Here is an 18,061-nt window from a genome sequence, read left to right on the forward strand (position 1 = left end):
GATAAGGAAGCAAATAACAATAAGACTATGAGTAGAACTCCTAAACTAAAAGGATAACTTAAAACAAGACTTCTAACTATTAAAAGACTTCTTTAAATGAACAAATACTCCTAAAATTTGTCCAAACCTAGCCCATATAATAAACATGATTTTTGGGCTTAATATACATGTAGTAAGAGGCCCATTCTTGAGTATTGGACTCCAATTAGCTTGACTTGTTTATTTTGTGCCTATTTTGACTTGTTCATGCCTTTATATATTGAATTATGTTGATAGGAGTATCTTGAGGCCCATTGTCTTGATTAAGCCCAATCTGACTTTGACTTTGGATCTTTAACCCAAGCTTCAACTCTTGCTTCACGAGCACTCCTAAAGCATCCTTGAACTTCTTCATGCGAGTTCTAGTCATTGGTCCATCATATTTGAGTGGCTCGTGTACAATCCTAGTTAGATTAGGATTCTTAGCTAGAGTAGGACTCCTCGTGGGACTAAGATTCCTAGTTGAAGTAGGATTCCAAGTTAGAGTAGGATTCCTAGTCGAAGTAGGATCCCTTATGCTTGTAGGATTCACATCATTCCCTCCTTCCTCGCAAGGATTCTATCCTCGAATCATCAACCTCATCAAAATTAAAATGAGACAAATCAGCAACATTAAAAGTAGCACTAACACTATAATCACCCGGCAAGTCTAACTTATAAGCATTATCATTAATCCTCTTTAGAACTTGAAAAGGACCATCACCTCTAGGACTTAATTTAGACTTACGCATAGTAGGAAACCTTTCTTTTCTAAAGTGAACCCAAACCCAATCACCAGGTTCAAAGATTACTTTCACACACCCCTTATTAGCTCTTTGGGCAACTTTGTCATTCCTTTTTTCAATGTTCAAGCGCACCTTTTCATGTAATGCCCTAACAAAATCAACATTCTTTTGACCATCTAAATCAACTCTTATATGCAAAGGCAAAGGAGATAAATCTAATGGAATCAAAGGAATAAAATCATAAACAATCTCAAAAGGGCAATAATGAGTAGATGAATGCCAATACAATTATAAGCAAACGCAATATGTGGCAAGCAATCTTTCCAAGATTTCAAATTCTTCTTAATTAATATGCATAATAATTGACTCAGAGTGCGATTTACTACCTCAGTTTGACCATTAGTTTGGAGGTGACATGTAGTAGAAAATAACAACTTAGTCCCCAATTTACCCTACAAAGTCTTTCCAAAAATCTAAGGAATTTTGCATACCTATCACTAACAATAGTTCTAGGCATACCATGTAAACACACAATCTCTTTGAAGAATAAATCAACAATATATGGTGCATCATTAGCCTTATGATAAGCAATAAAACTTTTCAAACTCAACCTTTTCACATGCATGATAAAACTTGCTAAAATCATGGTCATCGATGTATAAATCTTTAGTATACTCAAAACCAAGCAATTTAGCATCAAGAGTGTTAAGAAGTACATAGTTTCGAGGTAATGCATCAACAACTATATTTTCCTTACCTTGTTTATACCTTATAACATATGAAAAGGATTTGATAAACTCATTCCACTTTGCATGACGCTTGTTAAGCTTTTGTTAACCCTTCAAATACTTCAAGGATTTGTGCACCCCAATTATGAGATTTTTTTCTAATATTTACAAATATACCCCTCTTACAAGATTATTTTCTCAAATTTATAAATATATCCCTTTTGCGGCGTTGCTTTCTCATACTCACAAATGTACCCTTCTCACGGGTTTATTTTCTTAGATTCAAAAATCTACCCTTTTACATGATTTTTTTCACATATTTACAAATACACCCTTATTACAGGATTATTTTCTAATATTTATAAATATATCCCTCCTACAAGGTTATTTTACCCCTCTTTCGTGGATGTTTCCTAATATAGGTTTGCTTTCTCACACACAAATATACCCCTCTTACGGATTTATTTTCTAATAATTACAAATATACTCCTCTATTTTCTTATATTAAAAAATATACTTCTTCTACAGGGTTGTTTTCTCATACTCATAAAGATACCCCTCTCATGGGGTTTTCTTCTCACACTCACAAATATACTCCTTTTACGAGTTTTTTTATACTCACAAATACATTTTTATTATGGGATTATTTTCTAATATTTACAAATGTATCCCTCTTACGTGGCTGTTTTCTAATATTAAAAAATGTTACACTTTTACAAGGTTGTTTTTCTATACTCATAAATATACCCCTTTTATGGGGTTGTTTTCTCATATTAAAATATAAACACCTTTTACGGGGTTATTTTCTCAAACTCAGAAATGTATCCCACTTATGGGGTTGTTTTCTTATATTGAAAAATACACCCCTTTTACAGGGTTGTTTTCTCATACTCACAAATATATCCCTCTTACAGGGTTGTCTTTTCATATTAAAATATATACCCTATTTTACGTGGTGGTTTTCTCACACTCACAAACATACCCCTCTTACAGGGTTTTTCTTCATACACATAGCTGTACCCCATGTACGAGTGTGTTTTCTTATTTTGACAAATATACTCCTTTTACGAGGTTGTTTTCTCATACTCGCAAATATATCCACCTCTTACGAGCTTGTTTTCGCATATTAACAAAGATACCCCATTTACGAGACTCTTTTCTCATACTTATAAATATACCCCTCTTACGGGGTTGTTTTCTCAGTCATAAATATACCCATTTTACGGGGTTACTTTCTTAGACTCATAAATATACCCCTCGTATGGAGTTGTTTTCTCATATTTAGAAATATATCCCTCTTACGAGATTATTTTTCTAGATTAATATATATACTCTTTCTATGTGGTTGTTTTCTTACATTCACAAATATACCCCTGTTACGGTGTTGATTCCTCATATTCATAAATATACCCCTTTTATAGGGTGGTTTTCTCATACTCACAACCGTACCCCACTTACGAATTTATTTTCTCATATTGACAAATATACCCTTATTACGGGGTTGTTTTCCCATAATCATAAATATACCCCTTTTACAGGGTTGCTTTCTCAGACTCGCAAATATACCCCTCGTACGAGGTTTTTTTCTCATATTCATAAATATACCCTTTTTACGAGGTTGTTTTCTCATACTCACAAACATACACCTTATACGGGGTTATTTTCTAATATTTACAAATATATCCGTCTTACGGGATTGTTTTCTCATATTAAAAATATACCCCTTTTACAGGGTTATTTTCTTATATTCATAAATATACCCTCTACAGGGTTGTTTTCTCATATTCATAAATATACCCTCGTTACGGGGTTGCTTTCTCATACTCACAAGATATACTCCTCTTATGGGATTATTTTCTCGAATTCATAAATATAGCCCTTTTACGGGGTTGTTTCCTTATATTCATAAATAAGCCCCTTTCTATAAGGTTGTTTTCTCATACTCACAAATATACCCCTTTCCTGAGGTTATTTTCTAATATTTACAAATTTATCCCTCTTACGGGATTGTTTTCTCATATTAAGATATATACCCCTTTTATGATATTGTTTTCTCAACTTCAGAAATATACCCTTCTTACGTGGTTGGTTCCTCACAAATATATCCCTTATACAGTGTTATTTTCTCACACTCATAATATATTGAATAATATACCCCTATTACGAGGCTGTTTTCTCACACTCGCAAATATACCCCTATTATGGGGTTGTTTTCTAATATTTACAATTTTATCCCATTTACAGGGTAGTTTTCTCACACTCACAAATATACCCCTCTTATAGGGTTGTTTTCTCATATTCATAAATACACCCATTTTACGAGGTTATTTTATCACACTTACCAATATACCCCTCGCCCGGATTGTCTTCTAATATTTACAAATATATCCCTCTTACTAAGCTATTTTCTCATATTAAAATATATACTACTTTTATAGGGATGTCTTCTCAAACTCATAAATATACCTCACTTATGGGATTATTTTCTCATATTTATAAATACACCCCTTTTTATCAGGTTATTTTCTCATACCCACAAAAATACCCCTCTTACGACATTATTCTCTAATATTTATAAATATATCCCTCTTACGGGGTTGTTTTCTCATATTAAAAAAATTTCGCTTTTATAAGGTTACTTTCTTATGCTCATAAATATACCCCGCTTACGGTTTGTTTTCTCGTATTCATAAATATACCCCTTTTATGGGTCTCTTTCTCATACTCACAAATATTACCCTCTTACTGGGTTGTTTTCTCATATTCATAATCATACCCCTTTAACGGGTTTATTTTCTCACACTCACAAATATACCCCTCTCCGGGAGTTATTTTTAAATATTTACAGATATATCCCTCTGATGGGGTTGTTATCTCATATTAAGATATATACCCCTTTTACGGAGTTGTTTTCTCATACTTACAAATATACCCCTCTTATACGGTTGATTCCTCATATTCATAAATATACCCCTTATACACAGTCTCTTTCTTATACTCACAAATGTATCCTACTTACGAGGATTTTTTTATGTTAACAAATATACCCCTTTTACGGGGTTATTTTCTCATACTCACAAATATACTCCTGTTACGGGGTTGTATTCTAATATTTAAAAATATTTTTGCAAATTAACAAAGATACCCTACTTACGAGATCGTCTTCTCATACTCATAAATATACTCCTCTTACGGGTTGTTTTTTCTTTATCTTAAATATACCCCTTTTACGGGGTTGCTTTCTCATACTCACAAATATACCACTCGTACGGGGTTGTTCTCTCTTATTCATAAATATACCCTTTTTACGGGGTTGTTTTCTCATACTCACAAATATACCCCTCTTACGGTATTGTTCTGTAATATTTACAAAGATACCTGTCTTACAGGATTGTTTTCTCATATTAAAAAATATACCCCTTTTACGGGGTTATTTAATCATACTCACGGGGTTGTTTACTCATACTCATAAATATACTCCTTTATTTTTGAGTGTGAGATAAAAACCCCATAAAAAGCGTATATTAATGAATTTTAGGAAACAAAATTGTAGGAGGGGTACAATTGTGAGTATGAGAAAGTAACCCCGTAAGAGGGGTATATTTATCAGTATGAGAAAACAACCCCACAAAAGGGGTATATTTGTTAATACGAGAAAACAATCCCGTAACAGTTGTATAATTGTAAGTATTACAAAACAACCCTGTAAGAGGGGTATATTTGTGAGTATGAAAAAAACAATCCCGTAAAAGTGGTATATTTATAAATATTAGAAAACATTCAGTAAGAAGGGTGTATTTTTTAGTATGAGAAAACAACCCCCTCAAAGAAGTATATATATGAGTAGGAGAAAACAACCCTGTGAGATGTTGGCATTTGTGAGTATGATAAAACAACTCTGTAAAAGGTGTATATCTTTTTATATAACACCGTAAGAGGGATATATTTGTAAATATTGAAAAACAGCCTCGTAATAGGGATATATTTATGAGTATGAGAAAATAACCTTTTAAAAGACATATATTTATGAATATGAGAAAACAACCCCGTACAAGGGGTATAATTGTGAGTATGAGAAAGCAACCCCATAAAAGGGATATATTTATGAAAATGAGAAAACAACCCTATAAGAGGGGCATATTTATCAGTATGTGAAAACAATCCCATGAAAGGGGTATGTTTGTTACTGAGAGAAAACAACCCCGTAAGAGTGGTATAGTTGTAAATGTTTGAATACAACCTCGTATGAAGGATATATATGTGGATATGCAAAAACAACCTCTTAAAAGGGGCATATTTATGAGTATGAGAAAATAACCCCGTAAGAGGGGTATATTTAATAACCCCGTAAAAGGGGTATATTTTTTAGTATGAGAAAATAACCCCGTAAGAGTATTATATTTATAATTATTGTAAAATAATCTCGTAAAAGAGGTATATTTGTAAATATGAGAAAATATACCCGTAAGAGGGGTATATTTTTTAGTATGAGAAAACAATCTAGTAAAAAGAGTATATATATGAGTATATGAAAACAACCCCGTGAGAGGTTTACATTTTCGAGTTGAGAAAATAACCCCGTAAGAGGTGTATATTTTTTTATATGAGAAAATAAACCTATACAAATGGTATAATTATGTGTATGAGAAAGCAACCCCATAAAAGGGGGATATTTATGAATATGAGAAAACAACCCCGTAACAGGGGTATATTTATTAGCAAGTGAACATAATCCCATATAAGGGGTATATTTGTTAATATTAGAAAACAGCCCCGATACCAGATGGACGCCGAGAGCTGTTCATGCTATAATCCTCATGCTGTAAACTCAAGGAGGATATCCTTACTCAAGGCAAGAGAGTTTCTTTAAGCTAAGACCAAAGAGGCACCTCGCCATGGGGGTCTTTCTGCTCCTTCGAAACTCGAATAGCCGAGTTAGTCGAGTTAGCCCTTTTGGATTATAATGTGATCGTAGCAACAGCTAATTCATTGCCTTAGAATAGAGAAGAAGAATAGAGAGAAATTAGAAAGCCATGAAAGATAAGAGAAAGATAAGTGTTTATTCCTTTGACAACCTGATTTACAAGAGAGACGAACCCCTCCTTTATAGGAAAAGGGGAAACGTCAAGATAAACTTACAATCCACAAACTCTTGCCACCTGGCAAGACTACTATGCTTAATGCATGCACATGACTCCTACTCCTTATCTCTAAATTACACATGTGAAGGAATATATTCCTTCTTACAAGACTCCAAGACATATAAGTCCAAACGACTTTAATCATATCAACTTTAATAATGGAGACCCTAATAATGACATATAAGGCCAAAACATCAACTTTAATAATGGAGACCCTAATAATGATATATAAGGCCAAATGACTTTAAATGATGGGGACCATAATATAGAATCTTGCTGTTGGGAGTGCATTATGACATCACTTATTTTGTCTATTTGTGGATCCACACTCTGAGTAGTTATCATCAGAATCACTATCTCTATAGCTTCGACGCCTTCTTCTTGATGGGTTGGGCCTGCTAGTTGGACAAGGCCTGGAAAGCCTTAAAGGTGTCATTTGGGCCAAAAGTTTGTGAAATTTCGGGAGAAGAGATTCTTCTAGTTGTGACCATGGTTCCTGAAAGGCCGGATTCATTGACATTGAAGACGTAGTTTCGGATTGTTGTCTAGCCGAGGTGGACTGTATTGAAGACGCGTTGAAGTGAACAACCATCTTTGATTAGAGGATTGTCTTTGCATGTTGATGACTGGAATCACCTCATTAGTCGTATGATTTAGCTCATTCCCTTTGTGAAGTAAAGCATGTTTAATGACAAGGGGCATCTCTTCAAAATGTCCGGGGAGAGTTCTCCATTCTGTAATGTCTGTTGAAACAGTGTCATTTGAGTTGTGTCGCTGATGGAGAAAGAGGATGGTATGGTAGGTCAAAGCCTTATCATGATCCGCCATGTGGAGAAGACTAGCTTGGTTAACCAACCTTCTGAGCCTATATTGCCATGCTTGTTGATTGTCAAATAATAGGAAAAATTGCCAGGCTGGATGTGACTCATTCTCTTCTCTGTGTAAAAACCATAAGGTTTGTAACAATGGTAGTTCTACAGGAAGATGATCTGGACATGTAAGGTACCGGAGATACCGAACTGTTCGGAAGTTGAAGGAAACGCGTTTACTGTAATAGTGGGAAAAGTTTCCAAGGGAATGAGGCGGAAAAGTCTTCTGGATTTGGTACGATAGTCTGATAGAAGGCTAGGATACGTCTATAGACCCAAAGTTCAAATTCTTGTATAGACATTCCTTCAGGTTGATTTGGGTGCACAGTCCTGGGACTAAATTGTGCCATAAAGATAAAGAAAGAAGGACTAGGAGGGTCCATAAAAGATTTGGATAATCGGGATAGAAAGTCGGGGATCGGATTTTTATCACCTTGAATGTCGCACTTCAAAATCATATTGGGAGAACCACTCTTTCGTGGCAGTTGTTTATCGTGATTTGTCGTCCCTTGAATTCCGAATGCGAGGGAAATTAGAATTGTCCATTCTAATTATGAAATGTCTTGAGGCCACAAAGAATTCGCACTTGAATTGCATATTTTACCGCCAGAATCTCCTTGATATTTGAATGATAATGAAGTTCACTATCCTTGAATTGTCCCGACACGTGTCTCGCATAGTGACTCCTTATTTTCTCGTTTCCGAGAAGAATAGCACCCCAAGCATAGTCACTTGCATCGGTCAAGAATCACCGTAAGGCCATCGCAGGAATAGTGAAATTTGGAGTTTTTGGGCCGGTACTGTTTCAACATCCTAATAGCTTCAGATGTGGGCACGAGTCCATGGGCCCGCATTTTTCTTCAACTGTGCAGTCATGGCCTTTGTATAGGCCGCGGCCTTTGGAATAAAGTCTCTTATGTAATTGATAATCCCCAGAAACTGTTGGATCTGTTTTTTGGATAGATTCTCACTAGGGAAATGCCGCAATTCTTGAGCTAAATGTGAGCCTCGCCTATACCGCCCATTTTTAGCTTGAGCCCAAGAAAGTCAACTTCAGTTTGTCCAATGTAAGACTTTTTTTCTGAAAGCATTATCCCGTAGGAATGGACTAAACTGTGAAATCTTCTGAGAAGATCATCATGCTCTTTAGCTGACTTTGAGAAAAGTAGGATATCATCGATGTAAATGATACAAGTATCCAGGATTGATTCAAAAATTCGGACCATCATACCGGAAGATGGAAGGAGCTGTTTTAAGCCCAAAAGGCATAACAGTCCATTGGTACTGAGCATCTGGGATGCAGAAGGCCGTCTTGTATCTCTCTTCAGGGTGAATTCCCAACTGCCAAAATCCTGACTTCAGATCGAACTTAGAGAAATAGGTTGCTCCTTGAAGACGAATCAATAGAGAAGAGATTTTAGGAATTGGAAATTTGTCATCTGAAAGAAAATGATTCAGGGGCTTGTAATCAATTCACGAGCCTTTTCTTTCCCTCTTAGTTTTTCCGATCTCTTTCTACATAGAATGCTTGGCATGCCCAAGGAGACCGTGTAGGTTCTATCAAGCCTTACTTTGAAGAAGTTCTTGGCATTCTTGTCTTGCTAAAGCCAAATCGGGATGGAGACATTCAGGATGGTCGGCTCTAGTGGGATTGACATCTTCATTTAATTTGAAGGGAGAGTGATGAAGAAGTCCGGGTTCTTGTATAGTGGAGAAGGGTGATAGAAGTTTCTATGAGAATCGGCAGCATGGTATGAACAACCCTTTAAGTGAGCAAAGTCCGGAGGGACTTCTGCAATGGAGAACTGATTGGGATTTTGAGTATACGGGAGAAATTCCCGCTTATACTTAAGCCCTGTTGGTAGGATTTGTAATTTTTCTGCCGCATGATAAGTATCAAACCCAACTAAAAGATCTCTTCCAAACAGATAGGATCCAATGACGTGGATCCATACAATGATCAGGGAAGAATCAGTATTCCAATCTTTGTTTAGAGACCATTGTAGTCCGAAACTTTTGCCATCTGCCGCTGTGAAGTGATAAATCTTTTTCCTCCATGCTGAACTAGGCAAGGCATCAGGATTTAACATCGTACAATGAGATCCCGTATCCATCAAAGCAGGAACGAGGATGGGTTTTTCATATTTACCAGGTAAGACATGGATGGATACCAATGGTGTGGGATGAATAGGTTGTGCTTGATGTGACTTCCGGTGAAGATGGATTTTCCATACTTCTGGAGAAGTAGGAATGAATAATGATGTAGAAGAAGAGGAGCTCGGTTTGAACTGGTGTAGGTATTTTCCTTGGAGAAGGTATCTCAGGAAGCGATAAGATATATCCGTGAGGATATAATCGGGAGAAGGTAGAGGTTGCGACCATTGTAAATCCCTCGGAAATTGGTGGAAGGTCTGGCGGTTCTTGTTTTATTTGAAGAGCAGGACCAATAGTAAGAATAGATGTTTCTTCATCTGAAGAATTCTCATCATCTGTGCTGTTGTCTGAGTATGGAATGGCAAATAGAGTCTGGGAAGACGCCATTTCTTCTTCTGAGAAAAGAGACTCAAGGTCATGGTCAGATAGATTTTCTGGACATGAGTCTTTTAATTGATGAAGAAGAGCAACAGTCTGATTCGGTTTGTTGGGGCATTTATTTGCATAATGCCCTCTTTGGCCACAGATGTAGCCGTCGATTTACGCTTGTTTGTCGATTTCCTTTTGAACCAGCGTATCTTCCTTCCTTTTCTTTGCTTGTAATGAGAAGATTCCTTAGAATGAGAAGAAATTTTTCTTCTTTGCTCTGCAGTCACACTGTTTCTCTTTGCACTTGATTTGGAGATAATCTCTGTTGCATAAGTTTCTTAGCAATGCTTCTCCTTTTGCAATCTTTTTGAAGAGTTTCTGCTGTTCACACATCTTGTCTAGAGTGGCCAGGGTGAATTGCCAGATTTCTCCGAGAGAAATATGAGTGATATCTCTGTGAGTTTCTGTCATCATGCGTTGAATTTCAGGGTGCATTTCTTCAGGCAGAGAGCTGACAAAAGTATATTTGAGATCATCACTATTAGGCCCGGCGAGTTCATAATAGAGTTTAGACATATGAACGTAGTGAACTTCTAGATCTTTTCTCTTCATAGAACAAAGCATTTCGCGATCAAAGTACTCTTGTTTTCTTTGTCCGAAAATTAGATTGTAGTCTCCTAGAAACTGTTGATGGATTTGTGCCGAGCTTGAGTGATAGAACCAAGTTGAACAAATTGAAGTCACTGGTATTCGGACAAATGAGAGAACCATTCCGTAATGTGCCGTTGAACCTTGATGTGAATTCTACATTAAGACGACTTGGAGACTAGCTTGAGGGTTTATCATTTGGAGATCAAGCCAAGCATTGAATTCCAAGATCTTGTTGCGCCATTGTGATGGAGGCACATCATCTAAAGAGAACCAGGACCGAACTGGTTTTGGGGGGAAAGGATGTTCGGGGCAAGAGACTCTAATTCTTGATTTCTTGTAATCTCGGGTTCTTGCGGTGTGTTCATCAACACATGAGGACCTTGTGTTCCAGACTCAGCTGTTGATACAGAGATATCAGTTCCTCGATCGGAAGAGGAAGAGCTGAAGTGCTGTAGTTCAAACCGAGACAGATCTGAATCTGAAATATATGACCCGGATTGAAGAGGAGGTAGACTCCGTAAAGATAGGAGGGTTTTGTTGTATAGCCATCCTGTGTTTTAGCAGTCCTTTGTCTTTTGAAGGCTTGGATGGAAAGGATGAGGGAGATGAGGATGTCCTTTTTGCAGTTTGGATGCCTAGGTTTGGATGCTCGAGGGACCAAGTCCGAGATAGTAGCATATTGTTTAACAGGCATAACAAGTGGACATAAAAGGGTGTGGTGTAGCAATGGGAAAATTTATTTGAGAAGAGGTAGATCATTTAGAAGGGTAAAGATCTCTTTCTATTTCCGGAGCTGCTCTTTCGGCCTTAAGATCTCTTTATCCTTTTGCCGGAATAAAGGTGATGTAGGCCGAGTTGCGGAACTGTTCCATCTCACCTTTCAAGTTTAAATAGCCTAGACGAAAGCTTCGTGTGCATCCGTAAGGCTTCTTCTCCGAATGAGGTGACATGAGCTTCTATGGAACTGGTTTTTCATAGACTTCCGAAAGTCTATTGTCAATCTTTTCGGATAATGATTACGGGCAAGACATTGTTTATGCCGGTTCAAAACTTCCTCGGCAGAGAGGGCTAAACCGCACTGCAGGTTGGACCGTATCCTTCCATGATAAAAGGCGGGCGGAGCCTTAGTCACATTCATTTTCTTTCCTTGCCGGAGGAGGAAATTCTTCCGAGTTGACCATAAAACATGGCACCGCTGACAGGACTCGGGATCTTTATTGGCTCAAAAGCAGGAAGCAAACTATCTTGGAGGAGGAGGACAAGTCAAGAGTCCTTCTTCCTTCAATATTTCAAAGCATCTCTTTAGATAGTCATCGTTGGACATCGGTTTGTTCTTCTCCGGTGGAAGACCGATCCAAGGTCTTTCTTTGTTTTTTACAGAACCCTGAATGGAATCAGTTGATCATCATCTTGTCATCATATCTAGGTGGACTAGAGCATGTATGTTTTCTTTCCAAGTCTTAGTCCCCTTTGATCCGATTTCTAGATCATCCGGATCATCTTGGCGTTACATCCAAGATCACATCCGGAGGGATTAACATCCCAAATGAAGTGACCATCAATCTTGCTTTTATAAACTTCCCACCCATTTGATCCGAAGTCATGAATGGGAATTTTCTTCTCATAAGATCTCTGCATCGGTTGAATCATAAAGATAGTATGAGGATTTGAAGATGATGATAGGTATGAAACCTTGACGGACTTGTCAAGTCGTTTGATGAATATTGGATCTTGTTTCCGGACAGTCGAGCTTTGGTGAAGCTTCTCATAATTTGTGATCCGGAGGGGGATCAACTTCTCGGTTCTTCTCAGCGGTTGCCTAGGAGTTTGAACTATAGTGGGAGTAAGACCACTTTGTCGTGAAAGATAAATAATGCGTCTCCACTAGAGACACCGGGTCTGATTTATTGCATGGTCTTGAAGCACTGTAAACCATCCGATGATGAAGAGTAGCCAAAATGGTATCGGCAACTGGTCGGCCCTTTATGTCTGGACTTGAACCTTCAAGGCCCCGACTAAGATGTGAATCTTCTAATGACATGTTAAAATTAGGGAAAAACGTTAGCACTACGCTCTCCCTGCATTTAGTGTTGTAGCAATAGAGCCAATTCTGACATGTTCATAATTTAGATACTAGGTATCTAACAAGGAGAGCCTTGTCAGAATCGGAAGTCCTTGTCTCCCATGATAGGAGAGAACAAGTCCGATGGCTCCAAGTGGAGGTGGGTATACCTCTGTTGTTTCCAACTGTTGGATGAAATGAGGTGGAATCTCTAAAGTCACGTCTTGTTAGGTGGTTCTGGAAGAGAACACATCGAGAAAGGGAAGACATTTGTACATATTCTTTTATATTGACAGAAGGTCTAGAAATAATATGTCTTAGTTGTCTAGAAAAAGACTGGTTACGTCGGAAGACAGCATAAGGGTTGAGAATTGGGATAAGAGAATTTTGGACTTGAGCGGTTTCGGGAATATGGGAAATTTCTACTAGATTATCGATCTTATCTGTAATATACTGTTTACATGAAGTAGGTAGTGAGAGGGACGAGGTTTGAACAATAGGATTTGAAGTTGTTTCCATGATTCTAAAAAAGGAACATTTATGAGTATGAGAGAACAACCACGTAAGAGGGGTATATTTGTAAGTACTAGAAAATAATACTACAAGAGGTGTATAATATTGGATGTGGGATAAAAACCCTATAAAAAGGTATTTATTTATGAATATGGAAAAAGAACCCCGTACTAGGGGTATAATTGTGAGTATGAGAAAGCAACCCCATAAAAAGGGGTATATTTATGAATACGGGAAAACAACCCCGTAAGAGGGGGTATAAAGGGGTATATTTTTTAGTATAAGCAAACAACCCCGTAAGAATAGTATATTTGTAAATATTAGAAAATAACCCCATAAAAGGTGTATTTTTTTTATGAGAGAACAACCCTATAAAAGGTGTATATTTTTTTATCAAAAAATAACCCCGTAAGAGGGGTATATTTATAAATATTGGAAAACAACCCCGTAGTAGGGGTATATTTGTGAGTATGAGAAAATAACCTTGTAAAAGGGGTATATTTATGAATATGAGAAAACAACCCCGTACAAGGGGTATAATGGTGAGTATGAGAATGCAATCCCATAAAAGGAATATATTGATGAATATGAGAAAACAACCCCATAGGAGGGGTATATTTATCAGTATGAGAAATAATTCTGTAAAAGTGGTATAGTTGTAAATATTAGAAAACAACCCCAGGCGAGGGGTATATTTGTGAGTATGAGAAAAAAACCTTGTAAAAGGGATATATTTATGAGTATGAAAAAATAACCCCGTAAGAGGGGCATATTTGTGAGTATCATAGAAAAGCCCTGAAAACATGGTATATTGTTTAACATGAGAAAATAATACCGTAAGAGTGGTATATTTGTAAATATTAGAAAACAACCTCGTAAGAGGGGTATATTCATGAGTATAAGAAAATAATCCCGTAAAAACGGTATATTTATAAATATGAGAGAACATCCCCGTGAGAGGGGTATATTTTTTAGTATAAGAAAACAACCCCGTACGAGTATAAATATAAGTAGGAGAAGAGAAGCTCGTGAGAGGTTAGAAAACAACCACGTAAAAAGTGTATATCTTTTAATATGAGAAAATAATCCCATACAGGGGTATATTTGTAAATATTAGAAAACAACCCATAATAGGAGTATGTTTGTGAGTATGAGAAAACAACCTTATAAAAGGGGTATAATTATGAATATGAGAAAACAACCTCGTATAAGAGGTATAATTGTGAGTGTGAGAAAGCAACGCCAAGAAAAAGGGGTGTATATATAAAAATGAGAAAATAACCTCGTTATAGGGATATATTTATCAGTATGAGAAAATAACCTCGTAATAGGGGTATATTTATCAGTATGAGAAAATAACCTCGTAATAGGGTATATTTATCAGTATGAGAAAACAATCTCGTCAGAGGGATATATTTGTTAATATGAGGAAACAACCCAATAAGAATGGTATACTTATAAATATTAGAAAATAACCTGTACGAGGGGTATATTCGTGACTATGAGAAAACAACCTCGTAAAAGGGGTATTACGAGTACGAAAAAACAACCCCGTAAGAGGGGTATATTTCAGAGTATAATAAAACAACCCCGTAAAAGGGGTATATTTTTTAGTATGAGAAAACAACCTCGTAAGAAGGGTATATTTGTGAGTATAAGAAAATAATCCCGCAAAAGGGATATATTTATAAATATGAGAAAACATCCCCGTAAGAGGGATATATTCTTGAGTGTGAGAAATCAATCCTGTAGAAAGGAGTACATATTTGAGTATGAGAAAACAACCCCATGAGAGGTTTAAATTTGTGAGTATGAGAGAACAACCCCGTAGAAGGTGTATATTTTTTTATATGAGAAAACAACCTCATAAGAGGTGTAAACCAACCATGTAAGACGGGCATATTTATGAGTATCAGAAAACAACCCCATAAAGGGTATATTTTTAATATGAAAAGACAACCAAGTAAGAGGGGTATATTTATAAATACTAGAAAACAACACTGTAAGAGGCGTATAATTGTGAGTTTGAGAGAAAAACCCTGTCAAAAGGGTACATTTATGAATATGAGAAAATAACCCCATAAGTGGAGTATATTTATGAGTATGAGAAAACAATCCCATAAAAAGGGTATATTTGTTAATATAAGAAAATAATCCTGTAATAGTGGTATAATTATAAATATTAGAAATCAACCCCATACGGGGGGTATATTTGTGACTATGAGATAAGAACATCGTAAAAGTGAAATATTTATGAGTATAAGAAAACAACCTCATAAGACGGGTATATTTGTGAGTATCAGAAAATAACCTCGTAAAGGGTTATATTTTTTAATATAAAAAAACAACCACGTAAGAGAGATATATTTAAAAATATTAAAAAATAACCTCGTAAAAGGGGTGTCATTGTTAGTATGAGAAAGCAGTCATGTAAAAGTGGTGTATTTATGAATATAGGAAAACAACCCCATAAGAGGGGCATATTTACCAGTATGAGAAAACGATCCCGTAAAAGGCGTATATTTGTAAATATGAAAAAACATTCCTATAAGAGTCGTATGGTTGTACATATTAGAAAATAACCCAGTATGAAGAGTACATATGTGAGTATGAGAAAACAACCTCGTAAAAGGGGTACATATACGAGTATGAGAAAAAAAACCCATAAGAGGGGTACATTTGGGAGTATCACAAAACAATCCTGTAAAAGGGGTATATTTTTTAGTATGGATAAACAACCTCGTAAGAGGAGTATATTTGTGAGTATTATAGAACAACCCCGTAAAATGGGTATATTTTTAAATATGAGAAAGCAACCCTGTAAAAGGAGTATATTTTTTAATATGAGAAAATAACCCAGTAAGAGTGGTATATTTGTAAAGATTATAAAACAACACCCTAAGAGGGGTATATTTGTGAGTATGAGAAAACAATCCCGCAAAAATGGGAATATTTATAAATATGAGAAAACACCCCCTTAAGAGGGGCATATTCTTGAGTATGAGAAAACAACCAAAAAGGGTATATTTATTAATATGAGAAAACAATCCCGTAAAAAAGGGGTATAGTTTTGAATATTGGAAAACAACCTCGTACTAGGGGTATATTTGTGAGTATGAGAAAACAATATCGTAAAAGGGGTATATTTATGAGTATGAGAAAACAACTCCATCAGACGGGTATATTTGTGAGTATTAGAAAAACAACCCCGTAAAGGGGTACATCTTTTAATATAAGAAAACAACTACGTAAGAGGGGTATATTTGTAAATACAAGAAAACAACACTATAAGAGGCCTATATTTGTGAGTCTGAGATAAAAACCCTATCAAAAGGGTACATTTATAAATATGAGATAATAACCCCATAAGAGAGGTATATTATCATATTATCAGTATGACAAAACAATCCCATAAGAGTGGTATTGATATGGACATGGCCAAGCTTAAAGATGGACTTGATGGAGAGGACAACAAGAAAACCAAAGATAAAGCTAAGGATCCATTGAGCATGCTACAAGGCCCAATTACAAGGTCAAGGTCCAAGAAGCTACAAGAAGCCTTAATTGGCTATATGCAAGATCGGGCTAGTCAAGGAAGCCCAATTGGTCATGCTAGGATAGGCCCAAGTAAAGACACATCTGAATGGGCTTTATTTAATGTTTTGCGAGTCCAAATACATGAAGACTAATGTGGGCTAATATTTGGGCTGAAATCTCTTCTTTAAGTTCAGAACAATGTTATTGCCTATTTTTCTTATGTGGCAGCTAGGGTTAATAGTTTTACTAGGGTTTATTATGTTAGGTGGCTATAAAACGCCCCTTAAGTTGTGTTTTGGAAAAGAATTCGAATTTTGATAAAATTATAGTAGTTGTTTCCTTTGCATATTTGCTTGAATTCTTGAATTCTTGTTGAATGCATAAACCACTTATCAAGGAATTGATCTATCCTTGTGGCGTGTTAAGGGTTAGGGTTTAAAGAACTTAGTTTTCTTTAGGTTCGATCTTGATCAACCATACCTTGCAATCCGATTTAAGCGGTTCTTGGGTTTTGAAACTCAATTTGTTCTTGGGTTTCTAAGATAGTAATTCACGGGTTCATAATCATTAGGGTTCGTGGTTCTAATCCTTGGAGGTTCTTAACATTTGGTATCAGAGCTTTGGCTCTTAAATCAGGTTATTTATCCCTTTTCTTTAAGTTATTGTTCTTTTTCCTTGAGTTCTTGATATTGTTCTTGAAGTATTATTGGTATTCTTGAGATCTACATTGTTTAGTTCTTGATTCTTGTAGTTTTTGATTCTGATTCAAAAAAAAAAAAAAAAAAACAAAACAAGAAAAGAAAAATATCATATCCGAATTAGCAAAAAAAAAAACAAAAGAAAGGAATAGATCTGATTGGTTTGATTGTCTTTGTTAGTGGAAGAAACGTATTTGGTATTGAAATCATTGTTCTTGGGGTGATTAGGGACATTAAATTCCAATGACCTGAGCCCTATACATACCATCTTATTTAAATTAATTCAGCTCTAAATTCGTTTTTGTCCTTCATTTATTCTCCTCTTTGTGTGTCTTTTGAGTTTGGGCAGATTTGACACATTTAAAGCATAAAGAGGTAAACTTCTTTCTTGATCAACCTTCTTTGTGATTTTTGCTTCCTAAATCCGTTCCTTCTTTTCCTATTTCAAGCTGAACTGTATCTTTCTTGTTTCTTACATCTAGATTGTTTCTTCATATGTCATTTGCATCCGTTTGAAGTTTTCGCTTGTTTGCAGTCCTAATTTTATTGAAAGCGTGACTAATTGTTTAATTTTC

Source organism: Ricinus communis, chromosome 4, assembly GCF_019578655.1.
Source record: "Ricinus communis isolate WT05 ecotype wild-type chromosome 4, ASM1957865v1, whole genome shotgun sequence".
NCBI lineage: Eukaryota > Viridiplantae > Streptophyta > Magnoliopsida > Malpighiales > Euphorbiaceae > Ricinus > Ricinus communis.